Genomic DNA, 21868 nt, shown 5'->3' on the forward strand with positions numbered 1-21868 from the left:
TCTGCACTATAGCAACCAGGATATCATGAGGAAGGAGAAATGCCCCAAGGTTCATACACATACACACACACACTCTTTCCCCAAGGCCAGTTCACACAATACGCCTTTGGGATGGGGGGTGGATACTACTGCATTCAGAGCAGAACTTGAATTCTCATTGTAATGGATTGTGTTGCTTACACAAAGAAAGCAAGATTATCCTCTGCTGCCTCTCCCGTTTCTTTAAGGATGACTTTTTTTGACTTAGTATTTCTGAACAGGTAAAAGATTCACATTAATCAAAACTGGGATGTGTGTGTGTGTGTATGAAGACATACAGTGTAGCATCTCCTTCCTCCCAAAGTCACACACCTACCCAATATCCACTTTTACCCTCTATCCCTCCAGCTATCCACCATTATTAGTTCTTGCATATCCTTCCAGAGTTCTCTCATGTATAAAAGACAAATGGAAAAATGTATTACACTTTCTCCTTTCTTTATATAAAAGGCAGCATTTCATGTCTTTTTTCATTTTATGTTATCTTCTAAACCTTTCTGTGTTAGTACAAATAGAGCATCCCGGTTCCTTTTACAGCTGCATAGTAGTTCTTTATATGGAAATATCCTTGCTGATGAACCAGTCCTCTGCCATGGACCCTGAATGATTTCTTATTTTGACTATTATAAACAGGCTATGGTGAACAACCTTATGCATACATCATTTTGCACATGTACAAGTACATCCTTATGACAGATTCACAGAAGTGAAATTGCTGGGTCAAAGAGCTTATGCAATTTTAAATTTTGATGACCATTTCAAAATATCCCTCCATAGAAGTCATATCAATCTACATTCCCTCTAGCAATGGATGAGGCTGCCAGTTTACACAGGGCTTCACCAACAGATTGAACTTTTATACACCTGATGCATTGAAAAAACATATTTCAATGTACTTTTAATGTGTATTTCTCTTACTATGAGTAAGGTTGAACATAAAGAAGCAAAGTCCCATGTCCACTTTTCTGTGAACTGTCCAAATCCTTTGCCCTTTTTTTATTGGGTTCTTGGTCTTCTTCTTAGAAATGAATCTAAAAATCTATATGAACATTCTAACCAAACATGTGCTTCTGGTTCTCTGTCAGACCAGAGCAGGCCTTGTCAGTTATGATCCCATATGTCAATGGCAGTTGGACATAGTACTGAGAAGACAGGGAAAGTGGAGTTAATAATGGCAGCCTCAACAACAGAGGCACTTTTAGAAATAACTAACTTCACCAGAGTTTTGACAAGGAAAGGAAATGAACCAAAACAAAACTTCTGTTCTGTGCCAAGGATGATACAAGGAAGCCTGCTACGAAGCTAATCAGTGCCAACCAACAGGAACAAATCTATAATGCAGCGGTTCGGTCCCTCATTCAACAAGTAATTACTGAGCCCTGCTCTCTGCCAGGCCTATTCTTGGAGCTGGGGATAGAGCAGCAAATTTAGATGTTAGATGTCATCAAAGGATATGGAGAATCTGAAGCATGTGTGTATATCTGCATGGGAGAGGCAAGAGTACAATTTTAAATAGGGAAATTAGAGAAAGCTTCACTGAGAAGGCAGCATTTGAATAAAGACCTACGACAGGTCAGGAGATGAGCCATGAGAAATAGGGAGAAATCATATCACAGGCTAAGGGAACAGCATGTGCAAAGGCCCTGAGACAGGAGCATGCCTGGTATGTTCTTGAAACAGGTAGGTGGCAGAAGCTAAGTAGGTAAGGGTAAAAGTAATAAGGGAATGAGTTTCAATAACTGTTGGGTCATAACTTAGTAGGTTCATTCACTGTGCTCTTGGTCCCCCTAGACACTCCTACCATGCATCTTAGTTTGTGACTTGTAAGGAAGAAAATCCATGCCCATACCCATCTATTCAGAGTATAAATTAGTATACCTTTCAATTTTGTACAAAAAGTCTTAAAATTTTGCATTCTTTTTGAGCAATTTTACTTTTCTAAGATGTTTCCTCTAGAAAAAATTATTAACTTAACCACAGCAATGGCAACTGTTATTTTGGTTATGATTTCCCAAATTTCAAGACACTGAATATTCAACAACAGGGACTTGTTAAATAGTTACTGAGCCTCATATGTGTAAAAACAACCAGACAATCTGTATCGGGGGCTTCTTCATAATCTGTACCCTCTTGTATTCACTTAACAATTCTAAGGACAATGTATTATATCTGTACCATGTCACTTCAATTCTGGATCCATATTCAATGAAATACCACAGAATATGAATGATAAAAACAAACTCTAATGTAAAAACAAGACTGTGTGACTATCAGGTAACACTATTCAAAACAAAGAACAAACAATCTTGGAGGTCAAGAAAATAGATAATTAAAATTAAAATGCATTGTGAGTACCCTCCTCCCATCTCTATACAAAATAGTCTAGAATTACCCTGAATGAGGTCATCTAACCATCTGGGAATCAAAGGCCAAGGGTGCTTATCTTCCCCTTTAACTGGTATTTGTCTCTCAAGGCTGTTCGACAAACCTGTCAAACAGGTGAGAATACAATAATGTGGCTCTCCTGGCATCTTCATGGAGATTCAGATAAGAGTAGTGTACAAAACAGCCCCTGAGAGAGCAGACAGGCTGGGGGGCATCCGCTGGGATTTCACGTCACCGACCCCCACCAAGCTCAATTAGGCCTGGCCACTCCTCCCCACATAAACCAGCAGCAGGCATGAGGCGCCCACGGGTGGTGTCAGGTGTACGACTGCAGAGTGAGTAATCCCGTCCACCTCGTTACCCTCAGAAGTCACTTTTTATCCTCTTGAATTTATCTTTCCATGAAGGAACAGTAGCTCTCAAGGCTTCTATATATAGTCATTGTCACTTCTGATGAAATTTAGGGAAGGAAGTTTCTAGTTTAGGCTTCCAACGCCTAGCAGTTATCGTCTGGGACCACAGTCCTTTGTTGGGGGGCTGTCCTCTGTACTGAACGCAGGTTAGCAGCATCCCTGTCCTTTACCCTCTAGAGGTCAATAGTTCCCCTCAGTTGTGGCAATAAGAAATGTCTCCGAACATTGCCAAATGTCGTCTGAGGAGCAAAACCCCCTAGTTAAGTTGTGAGCTAGCAAGTCCTCTAGGACTAGCTAGCAGATTACTAACAAGCAGGACAACCTATCACTGAACTTAACACTAGATAAATATTCTCATCAGGCTCTCCAAAGAACAACAACATGCAGGCCCAAGCGTGATCAGGTGTGACCAAGGTGGAAATTCATTTTTAAATCTTCAAGAAATTGGCTCTCCTGGTGTCCTTGCTTTCCCCAGCACAGTCCTCGGGGCACTTGATGCTTCTGTTCAAGTCCTCTCCACTACACCTGGAGCACTGGGAGGGCAGGACCACACCCCAGTCACAGTTAGATGACCAGGGAATGGCAGGCATGTCATTTTGCTGAGTGCATCCTCTTCATGGCCCACATCTCATCTCACTGTCAGCATCTCATCAGAGCTACCAGCAGTAAAACTGAGTCTAATGTTATCAAAATCACCCAGTAAATATGAGCTACAATAATTTTTCTGTAAACAGCCCACTATAATTCTTATGCAAACTAAGATTTAAGAACCAAGAAAGTCTATGTACTTGGCTAGCATTGCAACCAGTCCGCCTTGTAAGATAAGTATCAAGTCCAAGGAGACTACTAGGGGAAGGGTGGAGAATTATACCATGCTGTGCTTGCCTGCCAATTGATTTAGTTCATTCCACTGTTAACATTAAGATTCTACAATCTTAATATGCATGTCAAATGGCTTGCTTTTGGTTGGGTGATTTAAATAAGATAAAGAAGTTACTTTTTACTTGGGAGTTAATTACTAAAGTCCACATGTCAGTTAGATGTGATTCCATAACTCCTGAGCAAGTTGAAATTTTCTTTATCATTCTGCTGAATGTCTCCTTCTTAGCTTTGGGTCACGTTTCCAAGACAACAGAGAGAAACCGCTCTTGATTCCCATCTAGAAATCTTTCTACGATGACACATTGTTCTCTACCCAAAGTTCTTGTGCATGTCTCTGTGCTTGAAGCTCATATCACTGTAGCCCCTTAAAGATCTGTTACATCTCTACATGTTTTTCCAGGCAGCTTGATTAGGTCTTAGGTTTTTAGCAAGTTCCCAAATACCTGATTTTTTTTTTTGCTTTCTGCATTTCACATACCATTTTAGCTTTGGGTCATTGTAATGGTTTTAAACCCTTTTATTCTATTTTTTGTCTTTCTGTTATACCAGCAAACCCTATTAAGAGAGAGAGTAAAAAAAAAATCAAGCCTATAAGGAGGTTCCTATAGGAGTCATGTAATGGAAAAACTAGCCTGCTGGCCCTGGTGAACTGTGTGCCCCCACAACTGCACTGAAGGGCCTGACAGATGGGCCAGTAGAAACCAAAAGGCAGATCAAAGGGAAAGAAACACAAACAGCTGGAGAAATGATTTGCTTCAGTTCCCCTGTCCCTTTCTTCAAACAGCTGGAGAAATGATTTGCTTCAGTTCCCCTGTCCCTTTCTTCTTCCCTAGGGGAGTTGTCCTCTGCCCCACTGGCCATAATTATCTAATGATGACAGATAATAGGTTTATAATGATTATAGGGATAGTGGGGAGGGAGCTGCTAGGTCCACATTTTAAATGTTGAGAGTTCCTTGTAGAAAAAGAAATTGACAACATCGCCCCTTGGCATTCAGTTTAGTTAGAGAGGGAAAGTACCCTTGCAGTGGCACTCCACAGAAAGCACACTTTCATTCACTCTCTGTATTATGTAGAGGAGGGAAAGCAAACATCTTTCTTCAAGCCTCTTAGGTTTAGTACCTGGGGATTGCAAATTAAACCAAAAAAAAAGAAAGATTAACAGGAGAGAGAAAAGAATTTACTCATGCCATGCACATACATGCAGGAGAATGCAGTGATGAGTAACTCAAAGGGGTCATTAGAATTTGGAGCTTATATAGCATCTTAACAAGGGGTGATAAATATGGAGTAGAGTCTAGACAAAGGAAAAAGGGGTAAAAGTTGTGGAAAGGTGACTTGGAAACATGTTGTTTAGTAAGGTTTGCTATGCAGTCTCAAGTCTTCTTAGGTGGTAACAGTTGACTCTGGAGTAGTTCTCTTCCTGGTTTGGAGGAGGAGAGCACCTTTTCAAATGGAGATTTCCTTTACAAAAGAAAACTGCCTTTTAAGTAGAAGGGAGAAGAGCAGAGAGCTCCTCCTGTGTTTCTGCGTTTCTTTCAGCTCAAAATAATCCTTAATGAAAAGTGGCATATTTTGAGTTGGCATCTTCTGATCTCTTTCAACTACTCAGTCTTCCCTGAGCTCTCCAGTTTTCATGCCTTTCATGGTACACTGTGCCTCAGCAAAGCCCTCAAGAAATGGACCTGGATAAAAGTTTTGCTCTCCTCATCTTTGCACAACATCCTTTTTATTCCAAACTGACTGATAATGTCTCAATGCCTTACTGTCTAGACCCCAAAATACAGTAAGGGACACATGCTGTCAGTTTGACATACTCAGAAAGTTGTGATCATCCAGGCTTGCTGACCCCTATCTTTGTTCTCTTTTAAAACACATATCAGAAAGGGACAGACGTGTTCCTCTTTACAAGTCACATAGATGAGCAATGACTGCCAGAGAGGACAGTGAAGCTGGGGTAGTGGACATGTGTCCTTTGCGCTGGAGGGTCCAGATGGGTCAATACATGATGGGGGTGCTATTTCAGATTCTCTGTCCCCAGTAGGGAACTGGCGGCCATTCTTGAGAGCAGCAGAGGTCCAAGGAGGAAGTTTTATGGCTTTAGAAATGGAGGAACACTGTGCAATACATAAATGCTCAGGAGAATGTGAAGAAAAGAAAGAACTAAATCAAATGCAGTCACCCGATATCCATTTACATATATGTTGTTGACAAAAGCCCTATATGGTCTTCTTAGTAATCACTTGGCCCACTACTTGCCAGGTGGGGACATGTGCTATGGGCTACCAGAGCTTTACAATATGTTGCAAACTTGCAGAGAAAAGTCTTTGCTTTCACAGCATCTTGAATTGTCATCATGGAAATTATGGGACATTGGCAGAAAAGGGTGGGGACAGGAGCTGATGGCAGGCACTAGACAGAGCACCTGAAATGCACATCTCACTCCTCACCCCAGCCCCAGTGACAGATGGCACTCAATGCAGTACATGAATGAAGACACTGAATCTTAGAGAATTGAAAAGCTTCCCCCAAATACGTACATACTCTCCAGGTGAAAGAGGCCTTTCTAACACGATGCCTATTATGGCCTATTGTGTTCTCCTCTAAAATTCAGATGTAGGAAGTTCAACCCCAAGTATCTAGAATATGACTGTATTTGGAGATTGGGCCTTTAAAGACATAATTAAGTTAAAATGAGGTCATTAGGGAGGGCCTGAATCCCATCTGACTAGTATCCTTATAAGGAGAGGAAATTTGGACAGAGACAGGTACAGAGAGAGGACCATTTGAGGACACAACGAGATGACAGTCATCTACAAGCTAAGCAGAGAGGCATCTGAGGTCCAACCCTGAACACACCTTGGGCTCAGACATCTAGACCCCAGAACTGTGAGAAAATAAATTCCCATTCTTTAAGCCACCCAGTGTGTGGTACTTTGTTAGGGCACCCTAGCAAACAAATGCAACCCCAAAGAAAGAAAACATAAGGAGGGGGCTAATGATTTAATGGAAAGATGTTTAAAATCTCCTGCATTCCACAAGGCAGTAAAAATTTAAAGACAAGTAACAATCAAGAAAATATCTGCAGCAGCTATGATCCAACCTGGAATTAATATCCTTAATAGTGATCTTATAAATTTGCAAGGAAGGACAAAGGAAAAGAAAACACAGCAAGCCACAGAAGAGGAAATGTATGATCAATAAATACTAAAAAAGGTCACCCTTAATAATAGTAAGAGAAATGCAAATTGACACATCAAAACAGACCTTTTCATCTGTCAGATTGGTAAGAAATAAATGCTGATTGATTGGTGAGAATGTAGGCAAAATAATACTCCCATACACTGGTGCCATCAAGAAAAAAAAGTAAAAGCAAAAGCCCTTAGAAATAAGTAAAATTAATTTATTATTAATCTACAAAAGGCAAAGTAATACATTTAGCCATTAGAATTCAGTTCTCATGAAACCACTTAAAGAGGGTTTTTTAACCATGGCACTATTGACATTTTGGATCAGATCTTTGCTGTGGGGCTCATCCTGGGCTTGCTCTGTGGGTGTTTAGCAGGAGCCCTGGCCTCTACCCACCAGATGCCAGGTCAAATGATCTCTTCTAAATGTGAGACAATCAAAATGTCCCCAGACACTGCCGAATGCCCCTTAGGGGACAAAAACCACACCTGGTTGAAAACCAGGGCACTAAGTGGACTGATTCAAATCTTGCTTTTCTAAAAAACTTACTTATATATACCAACTTTACAAAGTGGGGGTTAAAAATACAATATTTTAACTGTAAGAAGAGGAAAGGAAATGTAGAGCAAGGATCCACTGAAGAAATAAAAATATTTTTTATCAAAGTTGCTAAAACCAACAGGAAAGGGAATGGATGTGAAAACACGAATGCCCTGACACCACCTGAGGGCACCTTTTCACTCTGCACTTCTCCCTCCCACGGGAGAAATTTGTAGCTTTGGTTCCTGTCCATCTAGCGAACTTTTCCATCTCTTCATCCCTTCCCACTGGCCGCTGTCCAAGGGTTGGCAGATGGCCAGGCCTGGTCAGCGACAGTGCCCCTCTCCCAGGGCAACAGTGAGTGGACAAGGGACAGACACGTGGCCCAAGCAGATCAACTTCTGGGGAGTCACCTGTGAGGCCCGGAAGGAAAGCGTTCTCTTTCTGTGGGGAGTCGTTGACCTGCAGCTGCCGGCAGCCATGTTCCCGCAGGTGGGAAGGGCGGTGGGCACTAGGCAATAAGAAGGAACGGGGCAAGGAGAAGTGAAGGAACGCCGAGGAGAGACAGGAGAGAGGAAGAGGACAGCTTCCAGCTCCTAACTCTCCCTTCCATTCTCTGAGCTATACTTACATTCCTCCTAGATCTATGAAACCTAAAAATTCTCTGTTATATGCTAAGTAAGTTTGAGTTATGTTTCTGTCACTTCAAATGGGAAAACTCCTAACCAGAGCATCAATCCTACCGTATCTGTTTACTACCTTTGAGAGATGACTGGAATGCACAACACACACTGAAGGTACACAATCCAGCCTTATAGCCAAGTAGGAATGATATTCTGCTCCCCATTTCTAGAGCTCAGATACCTGCATGTCCACATTTCTGATGGAGCCCTCTATGCCTGGGAAATGGCTTTCCTCTCCTGGGCTGCTGACAGGAGTCACATATACATTTCAGGAATTAGTCTTAGTCTGGCCTTTCTCCCATAACACTGCTTACATTAATATTAATTAACATAATGCAAAAAGAAATCTCTTGTAAAACACTGAATGGAATAATGGCTAATACTGGGAACTAACCAGCTCACATACTATATACTTTGCATAACAACCTTCTGAACTAGGTGCCATTACTAAACCATTTTACAGACAAGGAAATTGAGATGCAGAGATATTAAGTAACTTGCCCCAAGTCTCATATCCATGTATGGAGTCCAGCCAGAATTCAGTCCACATCTGTCAGATTCCATAGCCATGTTTTTAATCACTATACCATATTTTGAAAAAGGTTATTTTACTATATAGGATATCTCAAGTTTTTATTGCAATATATGTGCACTGTGAGATCTTCATATATAATATATAATAGTTCCCAAATGTGTCTGTCCAGAAAATTCTCTTTTTTAAAAATTTTTTTCATGGAGCATCTTGTGGCCCTGGTTTCTCATGGGACACACTTTGGGAAAGGATGCTTTGAGACCACTTACCTTCTCAGTTTCTCAGGAAAAAAATAATTGCCAAATAGTCTTGGCCAAAAATGTCATGGAAAGTGGCAGGGAAAATTCTTTTCTTTAGTCCCATATTGAATTATCATCACCTGCGTCTATAGAATTATCTCCAGGAAAGCAGCCCAATTCTTTTGAGCAACTCTTTCCAATTCATATAGGTCAGCAAAATTCAATTAACTACAGCTTCTACTGTGCAAACTAACAGAAGATTATATAGCAAAAGAAACAGAGTATTTGTGTTTGTGATAGCTTGAATCTGAACATTTCACCCTCTACTTTAAATCTTAGAATGTTGACTCAGGGCCTACAGCACATAAACCTCCCACAGAATGGTTCCATCCTGCCTCTGAACACCACCAGTGTATCCTTCCCTTCCAGCTGCATCCCAGTGGCCCACCCCCACATACACATGCAGCACCCTTTGTAAGTCAGACGCAGCAAGCAGGTTCTCCACTAAGATCATGAACAGTCCCTCTGCAGCAGCAGCTGGTTGGTAGCACTGCTCAAAGAAGGTAACCCCACCCTGGCCAGGTCAGGATCAGTCTCCACACCTTATGCTATGGGTTCACATGAGTTTCCCTGGCATAGAAATCATATATATTATCTATCTCTGTGCCTCCAGTCCAGACCAGATAGCATGACAAACAGCAACTCAATAAATATTGTTCAGACAAATGAATGAATAAATGAATGAATCACTCTTTCCTTAAAAGCAAATTCAGAGATTTTTTTCTTTTTTTAATTTGCAGGATTACTCAAGCCAATGACGCATTTTTTAAATCCAGAATTCCTTGCACAGGAACCCTACAGGCACTTCTACAAGCAGCAGCTATTAATTTGCCCCATCGGATAGAAATAGAAATGGAGGCGCTCAGGGGTGAGAGCAGGGCCTATTCCAGATTCATTTTCCTCCTGGAGAAATTCTGTCAAAAACAACAAGGAGACCTGAGCTGAGGTGCTGGTTCTCTTTGCTTCACTAAGAGCTCTCTCCCACTTTGGGATCCAGCAACTCAACTGGAAAGTTCATTGTTTTACAAACTAAAGCACACACTTCCTCCCTTGTTCTGGTTTTTGGATATTTGCTTTTCAAATTCCTTTTCAGCTGTTGTAATGCCAGTGATTGCACCCCTCCTCCTGCCCTCATCTCCCCCAACTCCCCAAGCCTGTCTCTCTGTGACGCGTACTGACATTCTGCAGTGGAGGAGGCGAAGCTCCAGCCTGGTTCCCTATCTCAGAACCCAGACTTGAGGCCACAGGAAATGCTGGAGCGTTTCCACCATCCTGCAAGCCAAACACTCAGAGTTTCCAAACCTGCTGATCAAAAAACAATATGTGAAACTTCTTTTTCCCTCTCTTTCCAGCAATAACAGAGCGCAAAAGGCCAACCCTAGGAAACACAATTGCATCAGATGAGCAGTGAGGGCCTTCTGCAGAAGGCGGGGTGCTGGGCTGTGTCTCCCCAGCTTCCACCTGACAACTCAGCACAGAATTAGTCATTCTGGACAGCACCACATAAGGCAATGCCACGCGCCACACTCTCCCAGGATGGCACTAGCCACTGCCTTTTCCTCCCTCCTTGGGTCGCCTGTGTCTCATTCTCCAGGTAAGCAAAGGCTTGTGAGCAAGTGTAAGTTCAGGTGTCTGCCTGGGTGTCAATCCTGGTCCTGCCATGTGCACAGCTCTGTGACTTTGGACAAGTAACATAACATGTCCTCAATGTTCTCATCTGTAAAAGTGGAAGAACAGGAGAGCTTTCTTACAGGATTGCTGAGGACTGAACATATGAAGCAGTTGGAATTGGATCTGCTATGGCATTTTTCTTATGGTCCATTCACCAGGCCTGGGGTACCTGAGTGAACTAGCCATAGCACCCCCAGTGGAGCATGCACAGGTCCCACCGCCTGACGACTCTTTCCCTTAAGCATCATATTAGAACTGGACCCAGTGGTATGACAGATCAAGAGGAAATAACTCAGCCTTTAGTCTAGTGAGGGCTTAAAGATTTGGACACATTTTTCTTCCTGGGTTTTAAAGAACAAGTGGAAGTTTCCAAGTGAGTGACTGGGTTGGGAGAAATTAGAAAAGGAAGATTAGGGTTAAGATTCTGGAAGGACTGACCTGCCTTGCAAAGGCAGGAAGTCACAGAGAAATGCCTAAGCAGAAAGTCTGATGAAACAGAGTAGACCCATTTTTCTCTACTGACCACAGGCCCAGATTCAGCCTAAAAAGTTCTCTGAATATGAGAAGATAGTAAGGACTCAACTTCTGCTAGATCCTCTCTCTCTAAGGAGAAGTGATGAGGTCTTCAGTTATGAGGCAGTTAAGAGTCTCTAAAGAAAGACCACAGGGGTGCTTTCTGCACAGAGGTGGACCTGCCCTCTTACTTATGGCACAGCTTCCCCGCTTGCATGCCCTTCCAACCTTACAGAGTGACTTCTGTCATCTGTCTGAGGGACAGATCCATCCAGCTGCCCCACTCAGTGACTTCCCACCTCTTCTCCAAGAACAGGAGCCCTTAAGTGCAAATGCTCCACCCAGCCGGCTGATAGCAGGCATGATATCCCTGGGGCCTGATGACCTTGGCTTGCCACACCTGGGCCCAGCTGCTCCCCAGTAGCTGGCGTTTTAGTGGGGATTAAGCCCCAGTAGCCATGATTACACAGCTCTACCCCTAGGGTGTCATATCCCAACTAAACAGAAGAACCTCGAAATGCTTCTCAGGTAAGATTCCATTAGAAAACATGAACTTCCCCTGTTTCCAGGGTTTTAGATGATAGTTTATCCCTATGGCTCTTAGGCACAAGTCCACACCCCCTTAGCAAGACAAACAAAAACAAAAACCCATAGATTTGTCCCTCTTACTGCTTTGAGTTTGGAAGCCTCTGTCAACACCGCCTGGACTGCAGGATAGAAATCTCTTCCTTCTGATTTTTACCCAGGTTCCCTCTCCAGTTTGCTACAATCCATCTTAAGATAAAATACTGCCAAGGCACATGCTATCTGCAGCCACAGGTGGCCACACTTTGAAGAGTTCTTCACATAAACACCAAGATAAGAGTGGATCCAGTGGGCCCATTTGCTGCTGCCAAACAAAAGGAACAAAAGGATTGCTCTTCCTCAGGTAAATATATGAATCTAGAAATACCTTATCACGTTTATTTTAAAATAAAACCATAGTACAAACTGGGGGAAAGGTAGCCTGCAGTTCTAGTCTGAAAGCCCATATTGCCGATTACATCCTGAGGTTGCCAATCTGCTCAATGTCATCTGAATAATCACATCTGGACTTTTTTTTCCCTTCACTTTACTCTGGGTAGAGCTTCCCTACAAACTTCATGCCATGGGAGGGGTGAGCTTAAAAGCTGATAAGAAGAAAACAGATAGAGGGACTTTCAACTCAGTGCTGACAATTTTCTGAGCACCTTTCAAAATTTACTTTAGTAAATTAAAAGGATGCTGCTGATTTAAGAATATTTTTGCCTGCACTCTATTTTAGCGATATTGGGACTCAATTTGCTAATATCTGCTTTGATAAGGACTCAGTCATATAGAAACCAGGCCAATAATAAAAACAATTACATCACAAAGAAAAACTTGGCTAGACTAGTAAGGGAGATGCTGAAAAAAATTAGAAAGACCACCATGATTCTCATCCTTTTCCTATTACAATATACTGTGCCTTGCCTAGAAACAAGGTCAGATATTATATATCTTTGTAGAACTCTTGAGTTCTGCTGACATGTCTGGTAATGGGGTCAGATTCTAGGACCTAATTATCTGAAGTATGAATTTAATGAATGAGGTCAAAGAAAACCAGATTCCATGTGACAGCTAAGAATCTTACTTTTTTCAGCTTTTGAAATCAAAGCCAACAGCTCCAAACTTTATAGAAGCAAGATAGCATAAGAAAGAAAAAATGTTTTACAGTCAGACAGATCTGAGTATGAATGAGAAAGTGGGTAATGTTTTAGGCTGAGGCACAAGATTATCAGATTTGCAATTCACCTCAGCCTACAGGAAGAACAGACTGGACAGGAATTGGTGGAGCTTGGTAAGAAGGTGATAGATGGCAGTGGCTTGGGCTGGAGTAGTGGCCTTGGACACAGAGAATGTGAAGGGTTTACAAGCTATTTACAAAATGAAAATCAACAGGAATTAATGAAGGATTGGATACAAGGTAAGAAGAGGGAGAAGCAGGAGTCAAGGGCAACTCAAGATTCTGGCTTACACACCAGAATAGGTGGTGATGCCATTTACTGACCTAGGGCTCTTCCAGACAGATGTACTCTCAGTCGGTCTGTCACCCACTATCAAGTGAATGGGTATATAGACTCATCTGGAGGAACTAGTGGCAAAGTCCAAGCCATTAGTACAAGAGACACCCTTTTTACTCACTTCTTCCTTGTAGACCCATTTGCTTTACTGCATATTAATCTGAAATTCACGGCCATTTCCTTCTTACTAAGTTAAGAGGCAACACAGGACAGCAGTGACAGCCATAGGCTGGACTCAGGTTGCACATATTCTAATTCTAGTTTCACTACCTCCTAGACTTGTGGCCTTGAGAAAATTGTTCTCTGTGCCTCAGTTTGCTCAACTGTAAAATGAGGAAAATCACAGTACCTATCACACAGCTTTCTTGAGATGAGCAGTAAGATGAGATGTTAATAACTAATACTTACATAACTTACTCTGTGCCAGACACCCCACTGAACATACAAATGCATAGAAATACATTTAAGCCCCCAACAGCCTGTGACATAGCTACTGTCACAATCCCCGCTCTAAACATGAGGAAACGGCGTCAGTGAGGAAACCAGCCACTAACTTGGCTACTTAGCAATCTAGCCAGTCCAAACTCTGTCTGAACCACTACACCGAATCTCCCCTGACCTTAAAACATACCAAGTGTTTAGAACGGGGCCTGGCACAGAGGAGAGTCAACATTAGCTCCATGAATCAGCAAATCCAGGCTTTTACAACCAATAATGTCCACAAGGGAGAAGAAGGCTTTAAGCACTTTTCCATGATGGATCCCTACTGCACCTTCCCACCTCGTAGTTACATATCGATGGTGACTTAGTGAACTTTGACTCCATCGATGGGCATCATAAGCCTGAGCCCTTCAGGCTCAATACAGACCAACTTCTTGATGCTGTGATGGGACCTGTAACTCAGCATGATCTCTGAGACAACGCTCTGCCACAGAAAGACCCCAGGGCTCAGACTGTAGCTTCCAGTGAGGTAAAAAACAGACCTCCTCACAACCCTTATCTTTTTACCTTTTCACGTAATGGATAAACTTTTGTGTGAGTTAAATATACTCTCCCAGCCCCCTAGAGAAGAAACAGAGGGATTCTTTTGTAAGCATATAACATTTTATTTCCACTAACAAGGACTAATCTTAAATGACATCTAGCTCTGTCAGAGTACAGCCTCAGAACAAGTACTCAGAACTGAAGTAATGGCTTTTTGGTAGCAGGCCCAAGCACTTAATGAGCTTATTATGGCAAAGAACGTAAATAGCAAATCAATTCACTCAGGTACAAGAGAGTTCACTGGGAAGTCACACAGTATAAAGTGAAAGTTTGTCAAGTTGACTGAAATTTTTTTAAAAAAGGAGATAGACATTTCAAACAGCTACTTAAAATTTTTCCAGGCAAAAATTAATTCAGCCACACACTAAAGCATAAAATTCTGGGGGGCAAGAGACACACCTTACTTTTACGGGAGAAATCTAGGATCTTGTCTGAGGCCACTCCTTGGCATACCCATGAGAAGGTAGGTAGGTGGCTACCTATTCAAAAGTGGTACAAAACAGATCCTCAAATTTCAAAAGGATTTCAGCGCAATCCCCACATAACTGACTAGTAAAGGCATGTGTAGCGTGTAGTTGGAAGTGACCCCTATCAGTAAGCGTGACATTGAACTCACTGCCATCTGCACCGATGGTAGCTACATTGTCTTCAATAGGAAAATTTTATAAATCAGTTTAGGATATAATAATAGGAAGTTAAGGTAAGAAAAAGTTAAAGTCAAACCAAATTTCTTCTTTCTCTCATTTTATCTCAGAGTTGGGTAAGTTTTGCTTGAGAAGGGGGAGCAGACTGGAGAGCTTTGGTGGACACGTCTTGTATTTCAGATGTAAGACACTCAGGATATTCTCTTTTCCCTCACCACTAAGGAAAAAATAACTCAAAAAGTTCAGTCCTATTGAAGATGGTCAGAAGCATCTTCTTAACAAAGCTCAAAATGTTTTTATATACTCTTATATGCCTAGCACTTGGAACCTGTTAGATTATCTCTGAATGGCACCCAAAACATCTTTATATTTGACAGTTGTGAATGACTGTCATAACTTGAAAGGTGAGAAATGTGGGTAAGTTTTTAGCTTTTATCAAATAAAAAGCTCTTCACCCCCAGAGGCTTACATCCAAGCCTGCATGGAAAGGGAAAGCAATAGTAGTTTTCCTGTCTACTCCCATCAACTGGAAAACACATCCACTTTTACTGAGATAACTTCTAATGTCTGGCCACATTTCCACTTTGTGTTTTAAATTCTATGATGTGGTTCTAAAGTCTTACAGTAATCAAAGGCTGTGAAACTTCAGAGAGTGAAGAATCTTTCAAATGGGCAGCTGAAAAATAAAAGAAGTTGTTTTGGTGACCACTGATCAATTCCCGAGCTTGCCGCAGGGCATCATGTGAAGTGCGGTGAGACAAGAGCACAGGCAGGAGCTTCAGAGCCCAACGGGGAGGAGACGGGCTCCAACCCCCCTCTGCTTAGCATTGGCCAACACCAAAGCAGCCACAAGACAGAAAGGTCGGCAGGAGATTAGCTCCACACTGGTCCCTGGAAAAGCTCTCCTCATTAGAAAAAGCAAAAGAGCAAACTGTCTCCTACAGTCATTCCCAAATATGAACTACTTGTCTCAGTCATTATTTCTAATGAACAAAACTTTGATCTCAGCAATCATAAAATTTCCAACCTTGTGTGAAGACACAGGAAAAAATGTGGCTTCCCATGTAGTGGAGAGCTAAAGAATTGAGTTAACTGATGTGTGAGTAGACACTTGTCTCTCACTTACTTATAATTATTTCAACTCACAACTTACCTTTGCCTAGGCAGACAGAGATACAGTAAAGTATGACCATGAGTACCATTCTCTTTCCTGCATTGCCATGAAATCAAATATGTGCAATGATCTTAAGCTTCACAAGTATAAAAATGTAAAATGGTTAATAATCATTGTATCACACACTAAAGATTATAACCACTACAATGATAAGAAAATATCCAATAGATGAATCACCAAACTAAGATTTCATTTCCATCCACCAGCACTTACAGGGACCTTTCACCAATGAGATTCCCAAGATTCTTAAGATGCCCTAGAAGTTATTTCTAAATCCTAAGCAGAAAACACCATCATACTCAAAGAGGACAAAGGATGAGAAGGAAAATTCAGAAAAAAGTATCCTTACATTTGCGCCTCAATTTTCATAACTACACTAGTCTACAAGACAAAGGAAGAAACACTAGTCACATCCATTATTGGTCTTAACGGAATGTCCAGTGCATTTTTTCTTCAAAGTTAAATTATGTTACATACAATAAAAATAAACATTATTAATAATAACTATCTTATATCATACTTTAGCATTAGCTGTTTCTCATACATTAAAAAAGACAAACTCCAACTTCCAGCATCCTTCTCATTTCATTACACACAGAGTATCTGTGAGGTAGACTGGCAAACTCTTGTTATATAATCTTAATTTACAGATAGGGGATTGAGGCACAGAAGTTAAGACACAGCTCAAATGCAGATTCATTCCAACTGCCTAACACCTAGTGCTCAGAACAATAGCTGAAGTAAGACAATATGGAATAGTATACAAAGCATTCACACTTGTGTAAGCTGTATGTTTCTGTTTGAAGAGAGGACATCAGACTTGGAGAATTTCCCAAACTCCCACTAATCAGACATCCAAGGAGAAACTCAAGGTTGGGAAAACATCTAACAACCCGCCCTTTCTAAGGTTCAATTTCCTAGAGTCCCTGCAAAAAAGCAGCACCTCCCAACTTGATGTGGAGAACCTGGGCCAAGTCAGTAACAGTATGCCCCAAACTTCTCTAAGGGAAAGGGATTCTCTAGTCACCTCACAAATATTATTAGCAAGGGCCTTCCATCCATCAGTCAGGGAGCTTAGAGCTTCTGACGCAAAAGTGAAAGAAGCCCAGGCTGCTGCCCCGGAGCAGTTCGTGTTCTTATTCTCAGCAACAGGATAACAGACTGAAGACACCATTGAGAGAGTAAAAGAACAAAAAGATACCAGATGCTACTAAAATGCTGCACACACCTACATAGTTCCATTACACCAATAAAAATATGGAACGAAAATCTGTCTGATGAGGACTTTTTACAAACCCAATATTTTCTGCCCTCTGTTTCTTTCTCTGTCCCCATCTCCTGCTCCACTCCTCCTTGTTCACACTTTTCTGGCCACACAAGACTTCTTGAAGTGCCTGGGACATAACAAGCTTTTCAGTCACTGTTCCTAAACTTCCCGTAGCTGGTTTGCTCAGCATATTTAGGACTCAGCCCAAATGCCATCTTCTCAGAGAAGCCTTCCCTATTTAACCTAATGCCAACAAAACTGGCACACACATCCCAGCACACACACACCCCCATCATCCTCTCCCTCTCTCTCTCACCTACCCTCATTCACTCATTTATCACTACCTTGCATCACATTACACACTCACCTATTTTTTTATTGTCGTAACTCCACTCTATGCAGAAGACAGGAATGCTTCACCATTATATCTCTAGTCACGTAGTACACTCCCAATGACTGTCTGGGGAATGATTAAGTGAATAAATGAATAAACTGACTAGATTTGGGAGAAGACATTTATTTCTTAGGCACTTTAAGAAAATTCCTCAGACATACAGCGAAAAATTATAAGTTACAGATTCAATTCAGTAAGTGTGTGACCTGGAGAGATTAGAGAAGACTACAGAAGAAAGAATTGGTCACTTAAGCATGGTGCAAATTAAGCTCACCAGAGTGTAGTAGGAAAAATTGGTGGGCATTCCAATCATGGTCATGAAATCAGAAAACTCTAAACTTAAAAAAAAAAAAAAAAAGAAACAAAGAAAAAAAAGCTGGAAATAAGCAAAATAAGGTGATTTACATCAAATTATTTTATAGCGCATAAAAAAAGCAAAAATTAGCATATAGCAAACATACACTATATTTTCTCCCTACTTCCCCTTTCTACTAACCCCCACTGCAGACTTCATCATGAATTACTGATAATAAATTTATCTCCTTTCTGTCATGACTAAATAAGATATCAGAATCACCAGCACACAAGTCAATCATGACTTTTTAAGCCTTTTAGGAAAGTAGGCAAATTAGGAATAAAGGAAAACTCTCTTCCCAAAGGATGGCTATAAGAAGCCTATAGCAATCATCATGTTTCAATTATGAGCCATTGGGCTTTACCTTTAAAACTCAAAACAAAGCAAGGAAGTCAAATAACACAACCTCTGTTAAATGTTGTATTGGTGGTCTCAACCTACACAATAGACAAGAAAGACAAGAGAAAATGTGTCATTATCCAGATAATATGATTATCTACCAGAAATCTCACCAGTATTAATAAGACAGTTTATCAAGATTTCAGAGTAAAATGTCAGTATATAAAACTGTTTTCATTTCTAGACACCATCAATAGAGCATTAGAAAGAGCAATCTTTTACATACACAATTTACAGTAACATTTTTTAAATAAGATGTTTAGGGATATATCAAACAAAATGTTACAAAATCTTCCATATAAAATAATAAAATTTACTGAAAAATATTAAAAGCCAAAATAAGTGGAGAGACATACAGAGTTTATGAATAAGAGGAATCAGTATTGTAAAGATATCAACAAAGATATGTAACAAACACAGAGGCAAGAGGAAGACCTATACACAGATGGAAATTTGATATATGCTAAATTTGACACTACAGATTAGTGTGGGGGAAAATGAAGTATTTAATAAGTGACACTGGGATGATACAGGGAAAACTTGAATTCAACCCCTACATCACAATCTACATTAAATGCAACAATCCCAGAGATTAAACATTTAAGTGAACAGTAAAGGAAATCTTTAAAAAAGTACATATATAAACAAGAATATCTAAATTATCATAGGGTAAGAAGGATTTCTTCAGATAGAAACATATTTTGCCCAAACATAAAGAGACTAATCAATCCATCTATAACATAACTAAGAACTAGTTATTAAAAAATAATACAAGCAAAAATATAAAATATATAAGCTACATATTGAGAGGATATTTGTAACAAAGACTTATAACAAAGCATATACAAATAATTACAATAAATCAAAATGAAAAGAATAAGCAACCCATAAAGCATACTCCAGGCATTTCATGAAAAGAGAAAACATGAAGGTCAATAAATCTATGAAAAAATAGTTAACCTCATTAGTAATTAGGAAAATGCAAAGAAACCCCAAGGCAACACCATTTTATACCCAAAGATGGGAAATTTATACAGTTTGACAATCCCAAGTGTTAACAAATATGTGAGCAGTAAGAATTTTTTCATGCACTGCTGGAGAGAATTTGTATTTGCTCAGCTGCTTTGGGAACAGGCTGGCATCGCCTAGTAAAGCTCCAGGTGTACACACCCTACAACACAGCTCCCCCTCTCCTGGGTGCACATCCTGGAGAAACTCTTGTTCATCTCCCCCCTGAGAGGTATAGAAAAATATCCACAGCATCATTCTAAGAGCAAGAAACTGAAAACAATCCAAATAAATGTCTAGCTCAAGGAAAATAAACTATGGCATATCCATAAAATGGAATACATTATAAAAAGTAAAAATGAACTACAGCTACATCTATCAACATGGCTTCAAAGGTCCTGATAATGTACTATTTCTTAGGCTGGATGGTTGATACATGGGTCTATTTTTATTATTCTTTATTAAATTATGCATATATGTTATATATCTTCATTTGCCTATATACTTAATAAAATTAATGAATTCCATCATAATTTATTAAAATTAAAATTAAAATGTTAGGTTTGCATATTTATTTACCTAGAAAATTCATTTGTATGTGAAACACCAAATTGTAGCATGATAACTAAAGAGTAAGGCATTCCTATACTAAAAAGTTATAAAAGAACCTTTAAACCTTCTTGTATATATTTAAATCAGCTACATGTTAAAAATCTATGCATGAAGCAGAAGAATCTGTGACTGCTAAAGAATGATTTTTTTTCTTTTCTAAACAAGTTAGGAGCATATTTTTACTGATGTAGAGCTTAATAACCTCCACATTAGAACACAAAATAACAGCAGCCTCTTTCTGGTTCTCTTAATCAGTGGCATGTCTCTTTTTCCTTCCCTAAAATTCCCTCCTCTCATGCACCCCCTGCATGTACTCATCACTCCCTTGATGAGTTGAAGCTTGTTGTGGGTTATTTAGCAATTCCGAGGGATGATGGGGTGGGGGTGGGGGTTCAGACAGAAATGAGAAAGCACTGAGATGTAGACTCAGCAATGCCTTTTCCCCATGCCCGTTACTAAAACTAATACAAATAACTGTCAAAAGTAAAATCCTGAAATGACTTCAATTGCTACAAATACTTGCTAGAAATTACCATTCAGTCATTCTCTCTTGACCTTTTGCTGTGTGTATAGGATGAACAGGGCTTTGCTCAGTTTCAGTTTTATCTAGTCCTGTCACCAAATTTTTAAAAAATAAGAAAACTAACCAGAAAAGTTAAATAACTAGGGCAATAAACATTTCTTCAGATGGTTAGGACCATACCACTGAGCTCACTATCACTAAGTGGCTCTATCACCAACTAGCCGGGTGGCTCTGGGCAAATCCCTTAAGCTCATCAGGCCTCAGTGCCTCATTCTGTAAAATGGGGATAATACTGCTACTTCCTAGGGTTTCTGTAATGATTAAATGCCAAGAGTTTCCATGAGCCCCTGGCACACAATAAATGTTCAATTAATGACCTTAATTTTTATGTTTAAGGTCACAAAACCAGCTAAGTCCAAAACAGAATTTTCCATAGATTTCTCTTTTTATCTACCCCTAACCTACACATCTCATTTTTAAAGTTACAGCAATTTAATAATTAATACTTTTTATAACTTTGAATTGTACTAATAAACTTTCTTCCCCTCCTGAGGGCTAACTGAAACATGTGCAAGTATATTTCAAACTAATAAAAATGCAGTAATTCAATAAATAACTGGCGGTCTACTTTCTGCCCATCCCTTCAGTCTAGTTTACACATTTAAGGGGTATTTTCAGCTGTGCTTCTCCATAAATCCCTTACTCATTAAAGGATCTGGCTTGTGGCACTTCTCTTCCACACTCTTTTTTCATAATTACATTTCTTTTCAACCTGGCATTGAACTGAAGGGAACAATTATTATGAGACATCTCCCCAGTCAGAAAAGGTCTTAATCATGGCAAATGAAGTGAGGATCACCAGCTCTGTCTCCTGCAGCTTGTAAAGGAAGGATCCCCCTACTCTTTCAACCTGGCCCCCAGTGCTGAGCAACAGTGACGCCTACAGGGAAAGATCACCTGAAATACTGTCGCCTGAAAACCTGCCACGCCATCTGCTTTGCAAGTCAGCATTTCACACTGCCTCAGGGAATCGGAAGGGCACTGAAGGTGGCGCTAGGGGAGGTCTGCTCAAGACCCACACACTTAACTTGGCCTAAAGCCAAAGGCAAACAATCTAATGGAGCCTATATGCAAAAGTGATAGTTGAATAAATTTAGACTTCTGTGGTCAATACTTCTGTTGAGTACTTTGCTTCACTTTTCTATTACAAGAAGTATAAGGC

The 21868-nt window shown here is 40.4% G+C and overlaps 1 protein-coding gene across 6 annotated transcripts in view; it reads right to left on the minus strand.

Annotated features, from left to right (window-relative positions):
* Positions 1 to 21868, minus strand: part of ELMO1 (engulfment and cell motility 1) — a 507053-nt gene that overhangs the window by 419966 nt on the left and 65219 nt on the right. The gene's annotated exons all lie outside the window — the stretch shown is intronic.

Source organism: Manis pentadactyla, chromosome 7, assembly GCF_030020395.1.
Source record: "Manis pentadactyla isolate mManPen7 chromosome 7, mManPen7.hap1, whole genome shotgun sequence".
Taxonomy (NCBI): Eukaryota; Metazoa; Chordata; class Mammalia; order Pholidota; family Manidae; genus Manis; species Manis pentadactyla.